This window comes from Arachis ipaensis, chromosome B1 (assembly GCF_059453495.1).
Source record: "Arachis ipaensis isolate K30076 ecotype BB chromosome B1, ASM5945349v1, whole genome shotgun sequence".
Classification (NCBI taxonomy): Eukaryota; Viridiplantae; Streptophyta; class Magnoliopsida; order Fabales; family Fabaceae; genus Arachis; species Arachis ipaensis.
The window spans coordinates 125316757-125338682 of NC_142436.1; the positions used below are offsets into that span (position 1 = coordinate 125316757).

Genomic DNA, 21926 nt, shown 5'->3' on the forward strand with positions numbered 1-21926 from the left:
GGCTAGAAAAGAAATAGTGACATACATACCAAATTATCCTATGGGTTTTGTAGAGGTCGGCGCGCTGGTCGCGTGGCCACAAACGGTGCGACGATCGGAGCTCTGGATCGAAAGTTATTTGGATTTAGTGGGAGGTTAGGTTTTGGAACCCTCATCCTCTTCCTCCAAGCTTTCCCAGCGGGTTTGAGTGAATGAGAAGAGAGAGAGAGAGAGTGCTGAATTATTTTTGTGTTGGGGTGAGGGTTGGACCCACGGGCCCAGTTTGGGCCCGGTTCGGTCCGTTCGGCCCAATCTTAGGCCAAATTCTTTGAAATTAGTGTCAAAATTCTTATTTTAATTAGCTTTGTCTTATTAAACCCTAAAATTCACAATATTAATTTCTTTTATTAAAAATTAATTTATTGATTAATTATTCGCTAATTTTGCAGGATTTACACTCCATTCAGTTTTAACTTCGCAAGCCGGGTCAGAAGCTTTGTTATCTGTATCTTGGAACTCTTCTTTTATGTATTTATATTTTGCTTTACTCTTTTCTTATCTGGTTTACATTTATCACTTACGTGAGTGATGCGCTTTTCTATTTAACACTTTTTTTTTAACTTTTCCTTCAGAAGACTCTTAGATATAAACCCTTTTCAACTATATATATATATATATATATATATATATATATATATATTATTTTTAGAGGTCGTAGTGCCTTGCCACCTCTATTTTACATCCTAGGTGTAAAGCTCTATGTGGTAGGGTGTTACAGCATGCTTGTTTATGAGTGTCTTTTTAGGATAATTGAAGCACTAAGATTGAGATATTAAGACTGATAACTTTGCGATATCAATTGTTTAGTGTGGACAGAAACCCCAAATGGCGCCTCGCAGGCAAGGTCAATCACATACACGAGGAGAGAGTGAGGGTAATTCGTCAGCTAACAACCAGACCGAGTTTATGGCGGCGATGACTAACCTAGAAAATTCTATGCAAGCGTGCACATCTGTGACAGCTAAAGCTATGGAGAGGTTGGGGCAGCCAATTGGAAATGGAAACGGGAATGGAGAAGGGGCCGGAAACAACTTAGGAGGTGCTTTGATGACTTTGGCTTCATTTCTCAAGGTTCACCCGCCAACTTTCAGAGGGACAACTAACTCAACTGAAGCAGACAACTGGTTCCGAGCCATGGAGCGTGCCCTACAGACTCAGCATGTTCCGGACAATAAATTTAGGGAATTTACGGCCTATCGACTAATGGGGGAAGCGCCACACTGGTGGCAAGAAGAATGCCGGCTACTACAACTTCAGAACGTAGACATTCTTTGGGATGTGTTTCAAACAGCCTTTTATAAGAAGTATTTTCCAGAGTTCGTAAGAGAGGCTAGAGAGTTAGAGCTTATGCAACTAAAGCAAGGCTCATTGTCTGTAGTAGAGTATACGAGCAAGTTCGAGGACATTCGTAGGTTTTATTGGGTGTGTCAGGGTGTCCATGAGTCCTATGAGAGTTGGAAAAGCATCAAATATCAAGGAGGGATCAAGGATGACATTATGACTGCTGTGACTCCATTGGAGATAAGGAGGTTCTCGGAACTAGTGAACAAGGCACAGGTTGTAGAGGATTGTGCCAAGAAGATAGCTGTGGCAAGAGATAACCGTGGAGATACCGATAGCCAAGGCCGTAGAGACAGATGGACATACTCCTCAGCATCTTCAAGGTCAAGGGAGCTTTGGAAGGAACAATAATGCCTAGTTTCACCAAATGAGGGGAAGTCGTCTGTGTTATACTACTGGACTACCTGGACATCTAGCCAAGAACTTCCATCGTGGGAGGAACCAAGATATGGGTTGGACAACGGAGTCGGATCCTCTGGTGTGAGGTAAACATATAAAGTGGTATGATATGTTGTTAGGATAAAGTTTAGCTTAGTTTTATCTTATGGAACGTTGTCGTTAGGGCTGGCTGAGCTTGGGGTTTTGTTGGAGGAACCAATGGAAAAGGAGAATTCGGGTGGATGTAGTTGAGCAATTCGGATTCTTAGTGACAAATAATTAGAGTAACACAGCGGAAGGCATGTGGAAACTTGAATCAGAGATGGAGATGTACTACTGTCATTCGTCAAACATAGGCTAGTGGACTTTAGGATAAGCTTGAATTATTGTTGATTTATGATGATTATTGATGATTGTTGGTGATTGATAAATTATGATTTTGATTGTTAATGAATGATGTTGATTATTGATGTTGAGGTTGAATAATGATAATTAAGAAAATTTGGTAGTGATAAATTGATGGTTGAGAATGGTGCAAGCGTGGTGAATTTGATGTTTGGGATTGATGATTTTGAGGATAATGATTTATATATAGAAAATTTGGTAAGAATTATGATTTGAAACAAAATGGTAATTTTTAGTATGGGTTAGAGTGTGTTGTGGTTTTGGTTTGATTTGGTTTGAAGTTTTGGAAAATTAGAGAACTTTATCAAATTTTGTAAAATCTTAATTTTTGATGAACTTTGGTGAGGTATAATTTAGCCTCTGGACCCCCATTTTGGATGAAACTTGATTTAAACGAAAGTTGGCTTCGAGAGCTTTAAGATGTCTAAAGAACGGATAGAAAATGTTTTAAAACGAAAAAGTTATGTGCGTTTAAAGTTCAGTAAGAAAATCTGAATTCTGCAACTTTTGAAAATTTTCTAAGTCTGTCATGGCATACGTACGTGGACCTGTGCATGCGACCCTAGCATTGACAGCTGGCAAGTGCTCTCACGTATGTGGACACTGGTATGCGTACGCGAGAACGTGATTTTGAGGCATGCGTACACGAAATTTTAATAGCGATGCGGGAATTCCCTTTGGATTGGGACTCTTGCGTATGTGGGGGTGGCATCGCGTGCACGACCACTCATTTTTGCAACCTTACATATGCGGGACAGGGGCTTGTGTACACAAGACCTCTGTTTTGCTGAAAACTTATTTTTCTTTGTTTTTAAAGGTTCTCTATCTTTCTAAACTTCTTTTATTGTCGTGTAAGATTACTATCTAGTACTTAGACTCTATGATTAGTGAAGATGAGATAGTTGGTTTAATTGGTAATTTCTGTTATAGGTTTAGAAGACGGAGACTTAGGTTTCTGAAGTACTCTGGATGGACTAGTTGGGTAAGTTGGTGAAGTACTATATTGATTACAAACTTGAGAACTTGGAAACTAATGATGGTTGAGATGAACTTGGAACTTGGATATAAATGCTTGAGATTGTTGGAGGTTGATGAACTGGCTATCAAAGAACTTGTGCTATGAGTAGTGATCAGTGAGACTGAATCTTATGATATTTATGCATTGAGGTTGATGAGTCGCTATGCGTCTCGGGCAAGGGCGGTGGTAAGTCCCGCTTGTCGAGGTCGTGGCACCGGCGTAAGGACGATGGTTAATCCCGCTTACGTTGAGATGTGAGGATTGGAGTAGTATCCCGCTCACATAACCTTCTCTGCCATAAAAGTGTGCCACGCACTATATCCTCAAAATGAGCATGCAAGTGTGCCAAACACTATATCCTCGGAACGATAGTGTGCCAAGAAATATATCCTCGGAATGATAGTGTGCCAGGCACTTTATCCTCGGACGCGACAGAAAGGCTACATCCAACAGGATGTGTCGGGTTGGCAACTTATAACTGACAAATGTGATATCACAGCCAAATAGGACAGGCATCCTTATGATTTTTTATATATTTGTTTACTTTGCTTAACTTCTGTATGCCTAAATGAATCACATGCCTACTTGCTATTTATTTTACTTATTGTATATGTATATTACTTGTGCTTTACTTGTTTGCATTACCTGTGTTTTCTACTGGAATTGAGGAGGTTCGGTAGGCGATGGCGATGGGATCACACGGAGGTTAGGCTGGCAAAGGCTATGGGACAGTGGTGTTATGTTAGTTAGAAATCTTGTAAGATAGATAACCCTTTTATGGTTTAAGTTGCTTTAAGTTTGAATCTTATGTTTGATGCGAAGTTCTAAAATTGCCTTTGGCGTCCCAAAACCTTATATCTTATATATTGGGTACTGTTACCATACTGAGAACCTCCGGTTCTCATACCATATGTTATTGTTGCTTTTGAGATGCAGGTCACAACCCACCTCGATGAGTTTGCGGACATGGTGACAGAGCGGAGGATAGCTTCTCTTTTGTTTTATCCTGCTTTACTTTTGTTGTAGTTATTCTCTCATCTTCTGTATGTATATAACTTTGTTGCCTTAGAGGCCTTTGCTTTAAACTTTGAGAGATAGGAAGTAAGCCTTTTATGAAATTTTGTTGTACTTCTTGACTAGTGATGTGTGAGCATCTTTTCTTTATTTTCTTATTATTTTAGATATGAATTTATTGAGTTTTATTTGGATTTTATTGTCTAAAGCCTATTTGGAAGCTACTTTGAGTCGTTCTATTGTTTTAATTATTTCAGGTGAAGTTTGGATCAGTTTGACAGAGTCTGTGCAGCAGAAAAGAGAAGAATTTTGATTCTGTTGAGCTGGCGCTAAACGCTGCATCTGGCGTTTAGTGCCCAAGCACTTTGAATTGCTTGCAGGTATTCTATCAAGCTAGCGCTAAAGGCAGACCTGGGCGTTTAGCGCCAGGTGCCTCGTAGCGTGTGTGAGCTCACTGCCTTGAGGGGTACTAAACACCGAGCCTAGCATTTAGCGCGAGGAAGACAGCAACAATGGAAAGCTTACTGCCTTGTGGGGCGCTAAACACCGATTCTGGCATTTAGTGCTAGTAGCGCGGATCTAATTTCAATTAAGGGGATTCATTAGTTAGATTTGGATCATATTTCTTGTATTTTATTTTGTTTTGGTTATTTTTATTCCCAAACCCAATATTTTGGACTTTAGTAGTTATTATTTTATTTTCAAATTAAATTAGGTTAGATATAAAAGGGTAAAGATTTAGCCGTTCGGGCTCTCTCTTCTCTTCTACCTCATTCTAGTTTTTACACACTTTTGAACCCTAGTTTTCTTTATGAGCCACGAGCAACTAAACCTCCATTGTTAAGGTTATGAGCTCTATTTATTCTATAGATTAATACCATTGTCACTCTATTTTAATTAATATATTGATTTAAATTCAAGGATTACTTTCGTTCTTCATCTTATGAACTTGAGTGTATTGGAAAATAACTCTTGTTCTACATGAATTCTTGTTGATTCTTGGAAAAGTTATCTCACCTAAATACTAGCTTGAAAGTAAATTTTTCCTAAACCACTAATTGCTTGGGCTTAACGGGATAAGTGACATATAATCCTCTTATATCTGGGTAATTAGGATTTGAGTGGCTAATAAACTAGAATTGAACCTAACCCTTTAATCTATATTAAATGACCAAGGAATTGACGACTGATTAGGTTAGAGGAGACTAAATCACCAAGGAATTAGGGTTTAGTCAATTACAGTTTGCCATGAATTGAATCTTGCCTGATTAAAGTAGTTGGTAAGAAATATTAATTCGGAAAATGAATATCTCTGAAACCTTAACTGTTTTGTCACATAGTCTTCACACCAATTTCATTGTTTACTTTCTTAATCTTTGAATTACTGTTTAGTATTCTTAAACCCCAAAACATCATTTTTTACTTGTCTGACTAAGTAAATCACTCAACCATTGTTACTTGGTCTATCAATCCTCATGGGATTGACTCTCATTCACCTGAGGTATTACTTGGTATGACCTGGTGCACTTGTCGGTTAGTTTGTGGATTATAAATTCTGTACCAACTAGTCGGCCTAAACTCCATAGGTTGTGACTAGTTCCATTTGTATCTATGCATATTAACTATTTGATCACCTAGTGTTGATGAAATTCTAACCTTAAATATGGAGTATATTTTTTAATTTTTGGCTTAGGGTTGAGTAATTAAGGATCCTTGAGTTATCAATGTCCAATATTAATTGGTAATTGAGAGTTGTTAGTTGATTTGATTTTCACTAACGCTAATCTTTTACCAAATTTGATTGGTAAATTGATTAGGATTTGTGCATTGAGATCAATTATTCCTACTTGACTTTCCTCCGATGTTAGGGGATAACTGATGAGCGGATAATTTATACGTTTTTTGACATTGTTTTTAGTATGTTTTTAGTAGGATCTAGTTACTTTTAGGGATATTTTCATTAGTTTTTATGCTAAATTCACATTTCTGGACTTTACTATGAGTTTGTGTGTTTTTCTGTGATTTCAGGTATTTTCTGGCTGAAATTGAGGGACTTGAGCAAAAATCATATTCAGAGGTTGAAGAAGGACTGCTGATGCTGTTGGATTCTGACCTCCCTGCACTCGAAGTAGATTTTCTGGAGCTACAGAACTTGAAATGGCGCGCTTCCAATTGCGTTGGAAAGTAGACATCTAGGGCTTTCCAGAAATGTATAATAGTCCATACTTTGCCCAAGTTTAGATGATGTAAACTGGCGTTCAACGCCAGCTCTCTTCCCAATTCTGGAGTTCAGCGCCAGAAAGGGATCAACAAACCAGAGTTGAACGCCAGAAATGGATCAAAACCTGGCGTTCAACTCCACAAATGGCCTCTGCACGTGGAAAGTTAAAGCTCAGCCCAAGCACACACCAAGTGGGCCCCGGAAGTGGATTTATGCATCAATTACTTACTTCTGTAAACCCTAGTAGCTAGTTTATTATAAATAGGACCTCTTACTATTGTATTAGACATCCTTTGGATCATCTTTGGATCCTGGATTGTATTTTGATCCTGTGATCACGTTTTGGGGGCTGGCCATCTCGGCCATGCCTGGACCTTTCACTTATGTATTTTCAACGGTAGAGTTTCTACACTCCATAGATTAAGGTGTGGAGCTCTGCTGTTCCTCAAAGATTAATGCAAAGTACTACTGTTTTCTATTCAATTCATCTTATTTTGCTTCTAAGATATTCATTCGCACTTCAACCTGAATGTGATGAACGTGACAATCATCATCATTCCTTATGAACGCGTGCCTGACAACCACTTCCGTTCTACATCAGATTGAATGAGTATCTCTTAGATCTCTTAATCGGAATCTTCGTGGTGTAAGCTAGAATGATGGCGGCATTCAAGAGAATCCGGAAGGTCTAAACCTTGTCTGTGGTATTCCAAGTAGGATTCAATGATTGAATGACCGTGACGAGCTTCAAACTCGCGATTGCCGGGCGTAGTGACTGACGCAAAAGGATAGTAAATCCTATTCCAGCAGGATCGAGAACCGACAGATGAATAGCCGTGCCGTGACAGGGTGCGTTGACCATGTTCACTGAGAGGATAAGATGAAACCATTGACAAGGGTGATGCCTCCAGACGATTAGCTATGCTGTGACAGGGCATTTGGATCATTTTCCCGAGAGAAGACCGAAAGTAGCCATTGACAATGGTGATGTATCACATAAAGCCAGCCATGGAAAGGAGTAAGACTGATTGGATGAAGATAGCAGGAAAGCAGAGGTTCAGAGGAACGAAAGCATCTCTATTCGCTTATCTGAAATTCTCACCAGTGATTTACATAAGTATTTCTATCCTTTATTATTTATCTTTTAATTATCTAATCCAATCACATTTAACCCTACCTGACTAAGATCTGCAACGTGACCATAGCTTGCTTCATACCAACAATCTCCGTGGGATTCAACCCTTACTCACGTAAGGTATTACTTGGACGACCCAGTGCACTTGCTGGTTAGTTGTGCGAAGTTGTGAACCATGGTATTGGCATCATGTTTTTGGCGCCATTACCAGGGAAAGAATGAGCGATGAATTTTACATAATCAAAGTGTAATCACAATTTCTGCGCACCAAGTTTTTGGCGCCGTTGCCGGGGATTGTTCGAGTTTGAACAACTGACGGTTCATCTTGTTGCTCAGATTAGGTAATTTTCTTTTTATTTTTTTTTCAAAAATTTTTCAAAAATCTTTCAAAAATTTCTCATCTGTTTTCGAAAAAAATTATAAAAATGTTTTCAAAAAAAAATAATATATTTTTATTCAAAATTTTTAAGAATGAATTCTAGTATTTCATGAAGCATGTGAAGCCTGGCTGGCTGTAAAGCCATATCTAAATTCTTTTGGACTGAGGCTTCCAACCATCAGCTGTTACACGACTGAAGGGTATGTCAGGCATGTCATGTCTGGATTACATGCTGAAGCTTGGCTGGCCATTGGCCATGTCTAGTGTTTTGGACTGGAGCTTTTATTGAAAGCTTGGCTGGCTAGTGAGCCATGTCTAATTCCTGGACTGAAGCTTTAGACTAAGAATGCAAGATTCCTGGAATTCATATTAAAAATTTTGAAATCCTTATTTTCCTTTTAATTTTCGAAAAAAATCCAAAAAAAATAGAAAATCATAAAAATAAAAAATATTTTTCTGTTTCTTGAGTCATGTTATAAGTTTGGTGTCAATTGCATATGCATCTTGCATTTTTTCGAAAATTCATGCATTCATAGTGTTCTTCATGATCTTCAAGTTGTTCTTGGTAAGTCTTCTTGTTTGATCCTTGCATTTGCATGTTTTGTGTCTTTTCTTGTTTTTCATATGCATTCTTGAATTCTTAGTGCCTAAGCATCAAAGAATTCTAAGTTTGGTGTCTTGCATGTTTTCTTTGCATAAAAAATTTTTTCAAAAATATATTCTTGGTGTTCATCATGATCTTCATAGTGTTCTTGGTGTTCATCTTGACATTCATAGCATTCTTGCATGCATCACATGTTTTAATCTAAAAATTTCATGCATTGCATCATTTTTCTTGTTTTTCTCTCTCATCATTAAAAATTCAAAAATCAAAAAAATATCTTTCCCTTTTTCTCTCTCATAAATTCGAAAATTAGATTTGACTTTTTCAAAAAATTTTAAAATCTAGTTGTTTTTATGAGTCAAATCAAATTTTCAATTTAAAAATCTTAGCTTTTTCAAAATCTTTTTCAAAAATCAAATCTTTTTCATTTTTCTTAGTTATTTTTGAAAATTTCAAAAATATTTTTCAAAAATCTTTTTCTTATTTTTATATCAAATTTTCGAAAATAACAATAACAATTAATGTTTTGATTCAAAAATTTCAAGTTTGTTACTTACTTGTTAAGAAAGATTCAAACTTTGAATTCTAGAATCATATCTTGTGATTTCTTGTGAATCAAGTCATTAATTGTGATTTTAAAAATCAAATCTTTTTCAAAAACTAATTTCAATCATATCTTTTCAAAAATATCTTCTTATCTTATCTTTTTCAAAATATGATTTCAAAAATATTTTTTCTAACTTCCTATCTTCTTATTTTTTCAAAATTGATTTTCAAATTTGTTTCAACTAACTAACTAACTTTTTGTTTGTTTCTTATCTTTTTCAAAACTACCTAACTAACTCTCTCTCTCTAATTTTCGAAAATATCTCCCCTCTTTTTCAAAATTTCTTTTTAATTAACTAATTATTTTAATTTGTGATTTTTATTTTCGAAAAATACTAACCTTTTTCAAAAACTATTTTCAAAAATCACTAACTCTTTTTCAAAAATTATTTTCAAAATTTTCCCTCTCTCATCTTATTCTAATTATTTATTCATCTACTAACATCTCTCCATCACCCACCAAAAATCCGAACTCCCTCTCTCTCTCTCTCTGAGTTCAGATTTTCTTCTTCTTTTCTTCTAACACAAGGACCTCTATACTGTGGTATAAAGGATCCATATTATTATTATTATTTTTTCTGTGCCCTCTTCTTTGTCATATGAGCAGGAGCAAGGACAAGAATATTCTTGTTGAAGCAGATCCAGAACCTGAAAGGACTCTGAAGAGGAAACTAAGAGAAGCTAAAATACAACAATCTAGAGATAACCTTTCAGAAATTTTCGAACAAGAAGAGGAGATGGCAGCCGAAAATAATAATAATGCAAGGAGAATGCTTGGTGACTTTACTGCACCTATTCCAATTTACATGGAAGAAGCATCTCCATTCCTACCATTGGAGCAAACAACTTTGAGCTAAAACCTCAATTAGTTTCTCTGATGCAGCAGAACTGCAAGTTTCATGGACTTCCATCTGAAGATCCTTTTCAGTTCTTAACTGAATTCTTGCAGATATGTGATACTGTTAAGACTAATGGAGTAGATCCTGAAGTCTACAGGCTCATGCTTTTCCCATTTGCTGTAAGAGACAGAGCTAGAATCTGGTTGGATACTCAATCCAGAGACAGCCTGAACTCTTGGGATAAGTTGGTCACGGCTTTCTTAGCCAAGTTCTTTCCTCCTCAAAAGCTGAGCAAGCTTAGAGCTGATGTTCAAACCTTCAAACAAAAAGATGGTGAATCCCTCTATGAAGCTTGGGAAAGATACAAATAGTTGACCAAAAAGTGTCCCTCTGACATGCTTTCAGAATGGACCATCCTGGATATATTCTATGATGGTTTGTCTGAGTTATCAAAGATGTCATTGGATACTTCTGCAGGTGGATCCATTCACCTAAAGAAAACGCCTGCAGAAGCTCAAGAACTCATTGACATGGTTGCTAATAACCAGTTCATGTACACTTCTGAGAGGAATCCTGTGAATAATGGGACGCCTATGAAGAAAGGAGTTCTTGAAGTTGATACTCTGAATGCCATATTGGCTCAGAACAAAATATTGACTCAACAAGTCAATATGATTTCTTAGAGTCTGAATGGAATGCAAGCTACATCCAACAGTACTCAAGAGGCTTCTTATGCAAAAGAAGCTTATGATCCTGAAAACCCTGCAATAGCAGAGGTGAATTACTTAGGTGAACCTTATGGAAACACCTATAACCCATCATGGAGAAATCATCCAAATCTCTCATGGAAGGATCAAAGGCCTCAACAAGGCTTTAATAATGGTGGAAGAAACAGGTTTAGCAATAGCAAGCCTTTTCCATCATCCACTCAGCAACAGACAGAGAATTCTGAGCAGAATCCATCTAGCTTAGCAAACTTAGTCTCTGATCTATCTAAGGCCACTGTAAGTTTCATGAATGAAACAAGGTCTTCCATTAGAAATTTGGAAGCACAAGTGGGCCAGCTGAGTAAAAAGGATCACTGAAATCCCTCCTAGCACTCTCCCAAGCAATACAAAAGAAAATCCAAAAGGAGAGTGCAAGGCCATTGACATAACCAAAATGGCCGAACCCAATGAGGGAGAGGAGGACGTGAATCCCAAGGAGGAAGACCTCCTGGGACGTCCAGTGACCAATAAGGAGCTTCCCTCTAAGGAACCAAAGGAATCTGAGGCTCATCTAGAGACCATAGAGATTCCATTGAACCTCCTTATGCCCTTCATGAGCTCTGATGAGTATTCCTCTTCTGAAGAGAATGAGGATGTTACTGAAGAGCAAACTGCCAAGTTTCTTGGTACAATCATGAAGCTAAATGCCAAATTATTGGGTATTGAAACTTGGGAAGATGAACCTCCCTTGTTCACCAATGAACTAAGTGATCTGGATCAACTGACATTGCCTCAGAAGAGACAGGATCCTGGAAAGTTCATAATACCTTGTACCATAGGCACCATGGTCTTTAAGGCTCTGTGTGACCTTGGTTCAGGAATAAACCTCATGCCCCTCTCTGTAATAGAGAAACTGGGAATCTATGGGGTGCAAGCTGCTAAAATCTCATTAGAGATGGCAGACAATTCAAGAAAACAGGCTTATGGACAAGTAGAGGACGTGTTAGTAAAGGTTGAAGGCCTTTACATCCCTGCTGATTTCATAGTCCTGGATACTGGAAAGGAAGAGGATGAGTCCATCATCCTAGGAAGACCTTTCCTAGCCACAGCAAGAGCTGTGATTGATGTGGACAGAGGAGAATTAATCCTTCAATTGAAAGAGGACAACCTTGTGTTTACAACTCAAGGATCTCTCTCTGCATCCATGGAGTGGAAGCATAAAAAGCTTCTCTCAAAGCAGAGTCAAACAAAGCCCCACAGTCAAACTCTAAGTTTGGTGTTGGGAGGCCACAACCAAACTCTAAGTTTGGTGTTGAACTCCCATATCCAAACTCTAAGTTTGGTGTTGGAGAGTCTCAAAAAATGCTCTGAACATCTGTGAGGCTCCATGAGAGCCCACTGTCAAGCTATTGACATTAAAGAAGCGCTTGTTGGGAGGCAACCCAATTTATCTAACTATATTTTTCTTAGTTATATGTCTTTATAGGTTCATGATCATGTGGAGTCACAAAATAAATATAAAAATTGGAAACGGAATCAAAAACAGCAGAAGAAAAATCACACCCTGGAGGAAGCACCTGCCTGCCGTTCAACGCCAGAACAGAGCATGGTTCTGGCGCTGAACGCCCAAAATGGGCAGCATCCTGGCGCTGAACGCCCAGAACAAGCATGGTTCTGGCGTTCAACGCCAGAAATGGCAACAAATGGGCGTTGAACGCCCAAAATGGGCACCAACCTGGCGCTGAACGCCCAGAGTTGTGTGCAAAGGCATTTTACATGCCTAATTGGTGCAGGGATGCAAATCCTTGACACCTCAGGATCTGTGGACACCACAGGATCATCTCAGGATCTATGAATCCCACAAGATCCCCACCCACCTCACCCTCTCTCTCCATTCATGATCATCCCTTCTGTTCTCCATTCACCACTCACATCCATACACACATCCCTCCATCTCCTCCATATCTTCTTCTTCTTCTATTCTTTCTTCTTTTGCTCGAGGGCGAGTAACATTCTAAGTTTGGTGTGGTAAAAGAATAAGCTTTTTGTTTTTCCATTACCATTGATGGCACCTAAACCTCTAAAAGAGGGGAAGGGAAGACAAAGGCTTCCACCTCCGAGTCATGGGAGATGGAAAGATTCATCTCAAGGGTCTATAGCTCAGTGGTAGAACATGTGGCTGCAAATCAAGAGATCCTTGAGATACCTCAGGGGATGCACTTCCCTCCACATAAATATTAGGAGCAAATCAACACCTCCCTAGGAGAATTAAGTTCCAACATGGGACAATTAAGGGTGGAACATCAAGAGCACTCCATCATCCTTCATGAAATAAGAGAAGATCAAAAAGCAATGAGGGAGGAGCAACAAAGACAAGGAAGAGACATAGAAGAGCTCAAGGACATCTTTGGTTCCTCAAGAAGGAAACGCCACCATCACTAAGGTGCATTCATTCCTTGTTCTTATTTCTTCTGTTTTTCGTTTTCTATGTTATGTGCTTATCTATGTTTGTGTCTTCATTACATGATCATTAGTAGTTAGTAACTATGTCTTAAAAGTTATGAATGTCCTATGAATCCATCACCTCTCTTAAATGAAAAATGTTTTAATTCAAAAGAACAAGAAGTACATGAATTTCGAATTTATCCTTGAACTTAGTTTAATTATATTGATGTGGTGACAATGCTTCTTGTTTTCTGAATGTATGCTTGAACAGTGCATATGTCTTTTGAAGTTGTTGTTTAAGAATGTTAAATATGTTGGCTCTTGAAAGAATGATGACAAGGAGACATGTTATTTGATAATCTGAAAAATCATAAAAATGATTCTTGAAGCAAGAAAAAGCAGCAAAGAACAAAGCTTGCAGAAAAAAAAAAACAGAAAAAAAAGGCGAAAAAAAAAGAAAAAGAAAAAGCAAGCAGAAAAAGCCAAAAGCTCTTAAAACCAAGAGGCAAGAGCAAAAATCCAATAACCCTTAAAACCAAAAGGCAAGGGCAAATAAAAAGGATCCCAAGGCTTTGAGCATCAGTGGATAGGAGGGCCTAAAGGAATAAAATCCTAGTCTAAGCGGCTAAACTAAGCTGTCCCTAACCATGTGCTTGTGGCGTGTAGGTGTCAAGTGAAAACTTGAGACTGAGCGGTTAAAGTCAAGGTCCAAAGCAAAAAAAGGAGTGTGCTTAAGAACCCTGGACACCTCTAATTGAGGAATTTAGCAAAGCTGAGTCACAATCTGAAAAGGTTCACCCAATTATGTGTCTGTGGCATTTATGTATCCGGTGGTAATACTGGAAAACAAAGTGCTTAGGGCCACGACCAAGACTCATAAAATAGCTGTGTTCAAGAATCATCATACTGAATTAGGAGAATCAATAACACTATCTAAACTCTGAGTTCCTATAGATGCCAATCATTCTGAACCTCAATGGATAAAGTGAGATGCCAAAACTATTCAAGAGGCAAAAAGCTATAAGTCCTGCTCATTTGATTGGAGCTATGTTTCATTGATAGTTTGGAATTTATAGTATATTCTCTTCTTTTTATCCTATTTGATTTTCAGTTGCTTGGAGACAAGCAACAATTTAAGTTTGGTGTTGTGATGAGCGGATAATTTATACGCTTTTTGACATTGTTTTTAGTATGTTTTTAGTAGGATCTAGTTACTTTTAGGGATGTTTTCATTAGTTTTTATGCTAAATTCACATTTCTGGACTTTACTATGAGTTTGTGTCTTTTTCTATGATTTCAGGTATTTTCTGGCTGAAATTGAGGGACTTGAGCAAAAATCAGATTCAGAGGTTGAAGAAGGACTGCTGATGCTGTTGGATTCTGACCTCCCTGCACGCAAAGTGGATTTTCTGGAGCTACAGAACTCGAAATGGTGCGCTTCCAATTGCGTTGGAAAGTAGACATCCAGAGCTTTCCAGAAATATATAATAGTCCATACTTTGCCCAATTTTAGACGATATAAACTGGCGTTCAACGCCAGCTCTCTGCCCAATTCTGGAGTTCAGCGCCAGAAAGGGATCAAAAAACCAGAGTTGAACGCCAGAAATGGATCAAAACTTGGCGTTCAACTCCACAAATGGCCTCTGCACGTGGAAAGTTAAAGCTCAGCCCAAGCACATACCAAGTGGGCCCCGGATGTGGATTTATGCATGAATTACTTACTTCTGTAAACCCTTGTAGCTAGTTTATTATAAATAGGACCTCTTACTATTGTATTAGACATCCTTTGGATCATCTTTGGATCCTGGATTGTATTTTGATCATGTGATCATGTTTTGGGGGCTGGCCTTCTCGGCCATGCCTGGACCTTTCACTTATGTATTTTCAACGGTAGAGTTTCTACACTCCATAGATTAAGGTGTGGAGCTCTGCTGTTCCTCAAAGATTAATGCAAAGTACTACTGTTTTCTATTCAATTCATCTTATTTCGCTTCTAAGATATTCATTCGCACTTCAACCTGAATGTGATGAACGTGACAATCATCATCATTCCTTATGAACGCGTGCCTGACAACCACTTCCGTTCTACATCAGATTGAATGAGTATCTCTTAGATCTCTTAATCGGAATCTTCGTGGTGTAAGCTAGAATGATGGCTGCATTCAAGAGAATCCGGAAGGTCTAAACCTTGTCTGTGGTATTCCAAGTAGGATTCAATGATTGAATGACTGTGACGAGCTTCAAACTCGCGATTGCCGGGCGTAGTGATAGACGCAAAAGGATAGTAAATCCTATTCCAGCAGGATCGACAACCGACAGATGAATAGCCGTGCCGTGACAGGGTGCGTTGACCATGTTCACTGAGAGGATAAGATGAAACCATTGACAAGGGTGATGCCTCCAGACGATTAGTCATGCCGTGACAGGGCATTTGGATTATTTTCCCGAGAGAAGACCGAAAGTAGCCATTGACAATGGTGATGTATCACATAAAGCCAGCCATGGAAAGGAGTAAGACTGATTGGATGAAGATAGCAGGAAAGCAGAGGTTCAGAGGAACGAAAGCATCTCTATTCGCTTATCTGAAATTCTCACCAATGATTTACATAAGTATTTCTATCCTTTATTATTTATCTTTTAATTATCTAATCCAATCACATTTAACCGTACCTGACTGAGATCTGCAAGGTGACCATAGCTTGCTTCATACCAACAATCTCCTTGGGATTCGACCCTTACTCACGTAAGGTATTACTTGGACGACCCAGTGTACTTGCTGGTTAGTTGTGTGAAGTTGTGAACCATGGTATTGGCATCATATTTTTGGCGCCATTACCAGGGAAAGAATGAGCGATGAATTTTACATAATCAAAGTGTAATCACAATTTCTGCGCACCAATAACGAAGTGGGAATAACTTTTAATTGTTATGTTTGTGGTTGATAAGAAGGATAGGAAGCCTAAATTCTCAATTCTAGCTAAAGTCTTTTGAGCATTTGATTACAATCCCTTTTATTGACTCTATTCTCTTAGTCCTTTAGTTTAATTCCATTGCTTCCTAGTGTATTTGCTTTTTAATTGTTGTCAACTCAATTGGATACTTACTAGATAACTGTTTACTTGCTTATTGCTTTTACTTATTGCCATCTTATTATTGGTTGCTCTGTAATTTCTAGTTGCTTTATCTTTCCAAATTTATATTCAAAATTTCTAAATTCTATAACCAATAATGTACACTCAATTGCAAGTTTAAGGGAGAACGACTCGGTATTAATTCTCCCAGTTATTTGATTTGAGTTGTGTGGCACTTTTCTAAACTTTGATTATGATGATCTGTTTGCCAGTTTAGACTATACTTACGACGTAATTGAGTTTCTAAAATTGGTGAAATTTTGAACCGGTGATTAGCTCGCATTAGTCAATACAATCTTACTTAAACACCATTAGTACTAAACCGGACAGAATTAATTCAGTAACACATGTACAATCTTAACAATTACAATTAATATATACCATTTTGTCAATTAATTTTTCCTTAAATAATAGACACTGGAACTTGAATTATTCCTAATATATAAGCTTTAAGGATTAAGATTTCACGATGAAAATTGCTTAGATTAACTGTTAGACTGTAAAAAAGTAGACATCATAAAGAGTAGTTTTTGATTCTTCTTTTGCAATTTTCTTTGTTCTTGTTTATCTTGTACAGTGCTTTTACCACATGTTTTTCGGTGAGTTATAGCATGCACCGGTCCAAATTAGGAGATTGATGCACCTGTCACCTCTGACACAAGTTTTTGCTTTGGTGGCAGGTCTTTTTGTTATTTACAATATTGCCTATATATTTCTGCATATAGTGTTATCACCCCTCAATTTATACATTTTTCCATTCGAACCCCCTTATATGAATGGGCTGTTGACTGAGTTTTAGCCCATTTGGTAGAGCGAGGAGATGAAGAGCGACTGCCATGAACCATCATCTCAAGTGACGGCGAAGCCCTAGATTTAAGGGATTTAGGGTGTGGGCGGTGATATTGTTTCATGGTCTATTTTGTGGGTGGGAAACAAGGTAGGACAGAGCACGGTAGTGTTTTGGCAATTTTTGGTTACAGAGTATTATGGCTGATGTAAAAAAGATGTTAATCCGTGAATGCCATTTTTGCGCAGGACTGCATAGAGGGAGAATCCACGGCAGACGAATGTTACCGGCTGTTGTCTGATGAAGAAGGGGGAGGCGATGGAAGCGATGCCTTTGGTCCTGGTGGTGACGAATTTGGTGACGACGTTGATGATGGGGAATTAGGGGTGGAGTTGGATGTAGAGAAGAATTTCGGGGATAGCTTCTTTGACAACTAGGAGGAGAAAGCAGTGGACGGTATTGCAGAGCTGGGGTGTATAAATTTCAAGCAAATCACTACAAAGGTGATTATGATGTGTCATTTTCCAGATCTATCGGTGGCATTCTTGTTTTACAGTTTGTATGCAAAGATGAATGGTTTCACTATGAGGAAGAATAAAATTTGGCAAAATGTGAGGAATGAGGTTACTCAATAAGAATTTGTATGTTTCCGATAGGGGTTCAGAGGAATGGGGTCCGTTAACGACGGCACGCGACGGAAACGTGAGCTGAAGGCGGAGACCAGATGCGGCTGTGAGGTAGAGATGCGCGTCCACGTGCACTCTGAAAGTGGTAGATGGATAATATCATACTTTCAGAATGTTCACAACCACGAGTTGCTAGACGATAGACTGACTTTCATGCTATCGGGCCATAGGAAAATGGATGCAGCCACCCTGGAACAAATGAACATGATGCTTAGAGTTGGGATTAAAACGCCACAGATTTATTCATCTTTTGTGCAAACTGCTGGGGGATTCCAAAACCTTCCGTTTCTAAAGAGGGATATGTATAACCAGATAGGGAAGCAATGGAGGCTCATTGGCAGGGACGCGATGGCTTGCCTTAAGTTACTGGAATCAACGACGCAGGCTAATCCTGGAATGTTTGTGCATTATTTGGCAGACAAAGAGGGTCGTTTGGTGTACCTGTTTTGGTCAGATAATTGCAGTCAACTGGATTATGGTTTGTTTGGGGATGTCATCGCATTTGATGTGACATATCGGAAGAATAAGTATATGTGTCCACTGGTTGTGTTTTCTGGAGTGAATCACCATAACCAAACAATTGAGTTTGCGACTGCGCTAGTTGCAAATGAGAATGAGCAGACTTACACCTGGTTGCTGCAACAGTTCCTGGACGCCATGAAGGGTAAAGCACCTGGGTGTGTGATAACAGATGGGCATGGAGCGATGAAAAATGCAATCGAAGCAGTGTTTCCTGGGGCCTATCACCATTTGTGTGCTAGGTATCTGTTGAGGAATGCCACTTCTAACCTAAGCAACCCCAGATTTACTTCTGAATTTAAGAAATGCATGCTGTTTGATTATGAGGTGTGGGAGTTTGAAGATCATTGGCATTATATGGTGGATGCGCTTGGTCTGTCTGATAATCAATGGGTTTCTGACCTTTACTCTAGGAGAAGGATGTGGGCAACTGCATATATAAGGGGCAACTTCTTTGGGTGTTTTCGTACAACGTCAAGGTGTGAAGGATTGCACTCAATGCTTGGTAAATTTGTCTAGTCTCTCCATAACTTGAGGGACTTTGTTGAGCAGTTTATGCGTTGCATATCCCAAATGAGGTCTGATGAGCGGATAATTTATACGCTTTTTGGCATTGTTTTTAGTATGTTTTTAATAGAATCTAGTTACTTTTAGGGATGTTTTCACTAGTTTTTATGTTAAATTCACATTTCTGGACTTTACTATGAGTTTGTATGTTTTTCTGTGATTTCAGGTATTTTCTGGCAGAAATTGAGGGACTTGAGCAAAAATCAGATTCAGAGGTTGAAGAAGGACTGCTGATGCTGTTGGATTCTGACCTCCCTGCACTCAAAATGGATTTTCTGGAGCTACAGAACTCAAAATGGCGCGCTTCCAATTGCATTGAAAAGTAGACATCCAGGGCTTTCCAGCAATATATAATAGTTTATACTTTGCCCAAGTTTAAATGACGCAAACTGGCGTTCAATTCCAGCTCTCTGCCCAATTCTGGCGTCCAGCGCCAGAAACAAGTTGCAAAGTGGAGTTCAACGCCCAAACTGGCACAAAAGCTGGTGTTCAACTCCAAAAAATGACCTCTCCACGTGTAGACTTCAAGCTCAGCCCAAGCACACACCAAGTGGGCCCCGAAAGTGGATTTATGCATCAATTACTTACTTCTGTAAACCCTAGTAGCTAGTTTATTATAAATAGGACCTTTTACTATTTTATTTGACATCTTTGAATCTTTGGAATCATCTTTGGATTATCGTTTGATCTATTGATCACGTTTGGGGGCTGGCCATTCGGCCATGCCTGGACCTTCATTACTTATGTATTTTCAACGGTAGAGTTTCTGCACTCCATAGATTAAGGTGTGGAGCTCTGCTGTTCCTCAAAGATTAATGCAAAGTACTACTGTTTTCTATTCAATTCATCTTATTTCGCTTCTAAGATATTCATTCACACTTCAACCTGAATGTGATGAACATGACAATCATCATCATTCCCCATGAACGTGTGCCTGACAACCACTTCCGTTCTACATTAGATTGAATGAGTATCTCTTAGATCTCTTAATCAGAATCTTCGTGGTATAAGCTAGATTGATGGTGACATTCATGAGAGTCCGGAAAGTCTAAACCTTGTCCGTGGTATTCCGAGTAGGACTCTGGGATTGAATGACTGTGACGAACTCCAAACTCGCGAGTGCTGGGCGTAGTGACAGACGCAAAAGGATAGTAAATTCTATTCCAGTATGATCGAGAACCTCCAAGATGATTATCCATGCAGTGACAGCGCATCGGACCATTTTCACAGAGAGGAATAGGATGCAACCAACGATAAGGGTGATGCCTCCAGATGATTAGCCGTGCTGTGACAGAGCATTTGGACCATTTTTCCGAGAGGATTGAAAGTAGCCATTGGCACCGGTGACATCCTTACACAAAGCCAGCCATAGAAAGGAGTAAGACTGATTGGATGAAGACAGCAGGAAAGCAGAGGTTCAGAGGAATGAATGCATCTCCATACGCTTATCTGAAATTCTCACCAATGATTTACATAAGTATTTCTATCCTTATTTTAGTATTAATTTTGAAAACTCCATAACTATTTTATATCCGCCTGACTGAGATTTACAAGGTGACCATAGCTTGCTTCATACCAACAATCTCCGTGGGATCGACCCTTACTCACGTAAGGTTTATTACTTGGACGACCCAGTGCACTTGCTGGTTAGTTATGCGAAGTTGTGAAGATATGTTTAGACCATGGTTCTGTGTATCCGTTTTTGGTGCCATCGCCAGGGAATCAATTTCGAACAATAATTCACAACCTGAGTAACAATTTCGCATACCAAGTTTTTGGCGCCGTTGCCAGGGATTGTTCGAGTTTGGACAACTGACGGTTCATCTTGTTGCTTAGATTGGGTAATTTCTTTCTTATTTTCAAAAAGTTTTCAAAAAATTTTTCAAAAATCTTTCAAAAATTTCTCCTTTGTTTTCGAAAAAATTTAAAAAAAAATGTTTTCAAAAATATATTTTTCTTCAAAATTTTTAAGAATGAATTCTAGTGTTTCATGAAGCATGTTGAAGCCTGACTAGCCATAAAGCCATGTCTAAATTCTTTTGGACTGAGGCTTCCAAACCATCAGCATAGAGGCAAGTTACTTTGATAAGTAATGAGCAGTATATTCTCTGATGTTATATGCTAAAGCTTGGTTGGCTATTAAGCCATGCCTAACCCTCAGATTGGAGCTTTAGACTAAGAATGCTAGATTCCTGGAATTCATATTAAAAATTTTGGAATCCTTATTTTTGTTTTTCAAATAATTTTCGAAAAAATACAAAAAAATTAGAAAATCATAAAAATCAAAAATATTTTTTGTGTTTCTTGTTTGAGTCTTGAGTCATGTTATAAGTTTGGTGTCAATTGCATGTTCATCTTGCATTTTTCGAAAAAATTCATGCATTCATAGTGTTCTTCATGATCTTCAAGTTGTTCTTGGTAAGTCTTCTTGTTTGATCTTTGCATTTGCATGTTTTGTGTCTTTTCTTGTTTTTCATATGCATTCCTGAATTCTTTATGTCTAAGCATTAAAGAATTCTAAGTTTGGTGTCTTGCATGTTTTCTTTGCATTAAAAATTTTTCAAAAATGTGTTCTTGATGTTCATCATGATCTTCATAGTGTTCTTGGTGTTCATCTTGACATTCATAGCATTCTTGCATGCATTCATTGTTTTGATCCATAACTTTCATGTATTGCATCATTTTTCTTGTTTTTCTCTCTCATCATAAAAATTCAAAAATCAAAAAAATATCTTTCCCTTTTTCTCTCTTAAAATTTCGAAAATTAGATTTGACTTTTTCAAAAAATTTTAAAATCTAGTTATTTTTATGAGTCAAATCAAATTTTCAATTTAAAAAAAAATCTTATCTTTTTCAAAAATCAAATCTTTTTCATTTTTCTTAGTTATTTTCGAAAAATTTTAAAATATTTTTCAAAAATCTTTTCCTTATTTTTTATATCAAATTTTCGAAAATAACAATAACAATTAATGTTTTGATTCAAAAATTTCAAGTTTGTTACTTGCTTGTTAAGAAAGATTCAAACTTTGAGTTCTAGAATCATATCTTGTGATTTCTTGTGAATCAAGTCATTAATTGTAATTTTAAAAATCAAATCTTTTTCAA

General features: G+C 38.1%; 1 non-coding gene and 1 pseudogene across 1 annotated transcript; one reads left to right on the forward strand and one right to left on the reverse strand.

The window, feature by feature from the left end:
* Positions 1-2692: 2692 nt before the first annotated feature.
* Positions 2693-21926, forward strand: part of LOC107610699 (protein FAR1-RELATED SEQUENCE 5-like) — a 72536-nt pseudogene continuing 53302 nt past the window's right edge.
* Positions 10273-10380, reverse strand: LOC148578259 (small nucleolar RNA R71). The gene has a single exon (XR_015902933.1). It is a non-coding gene; the product is annotated as a small nucleolar RNA R71 (small nucleolar RNA).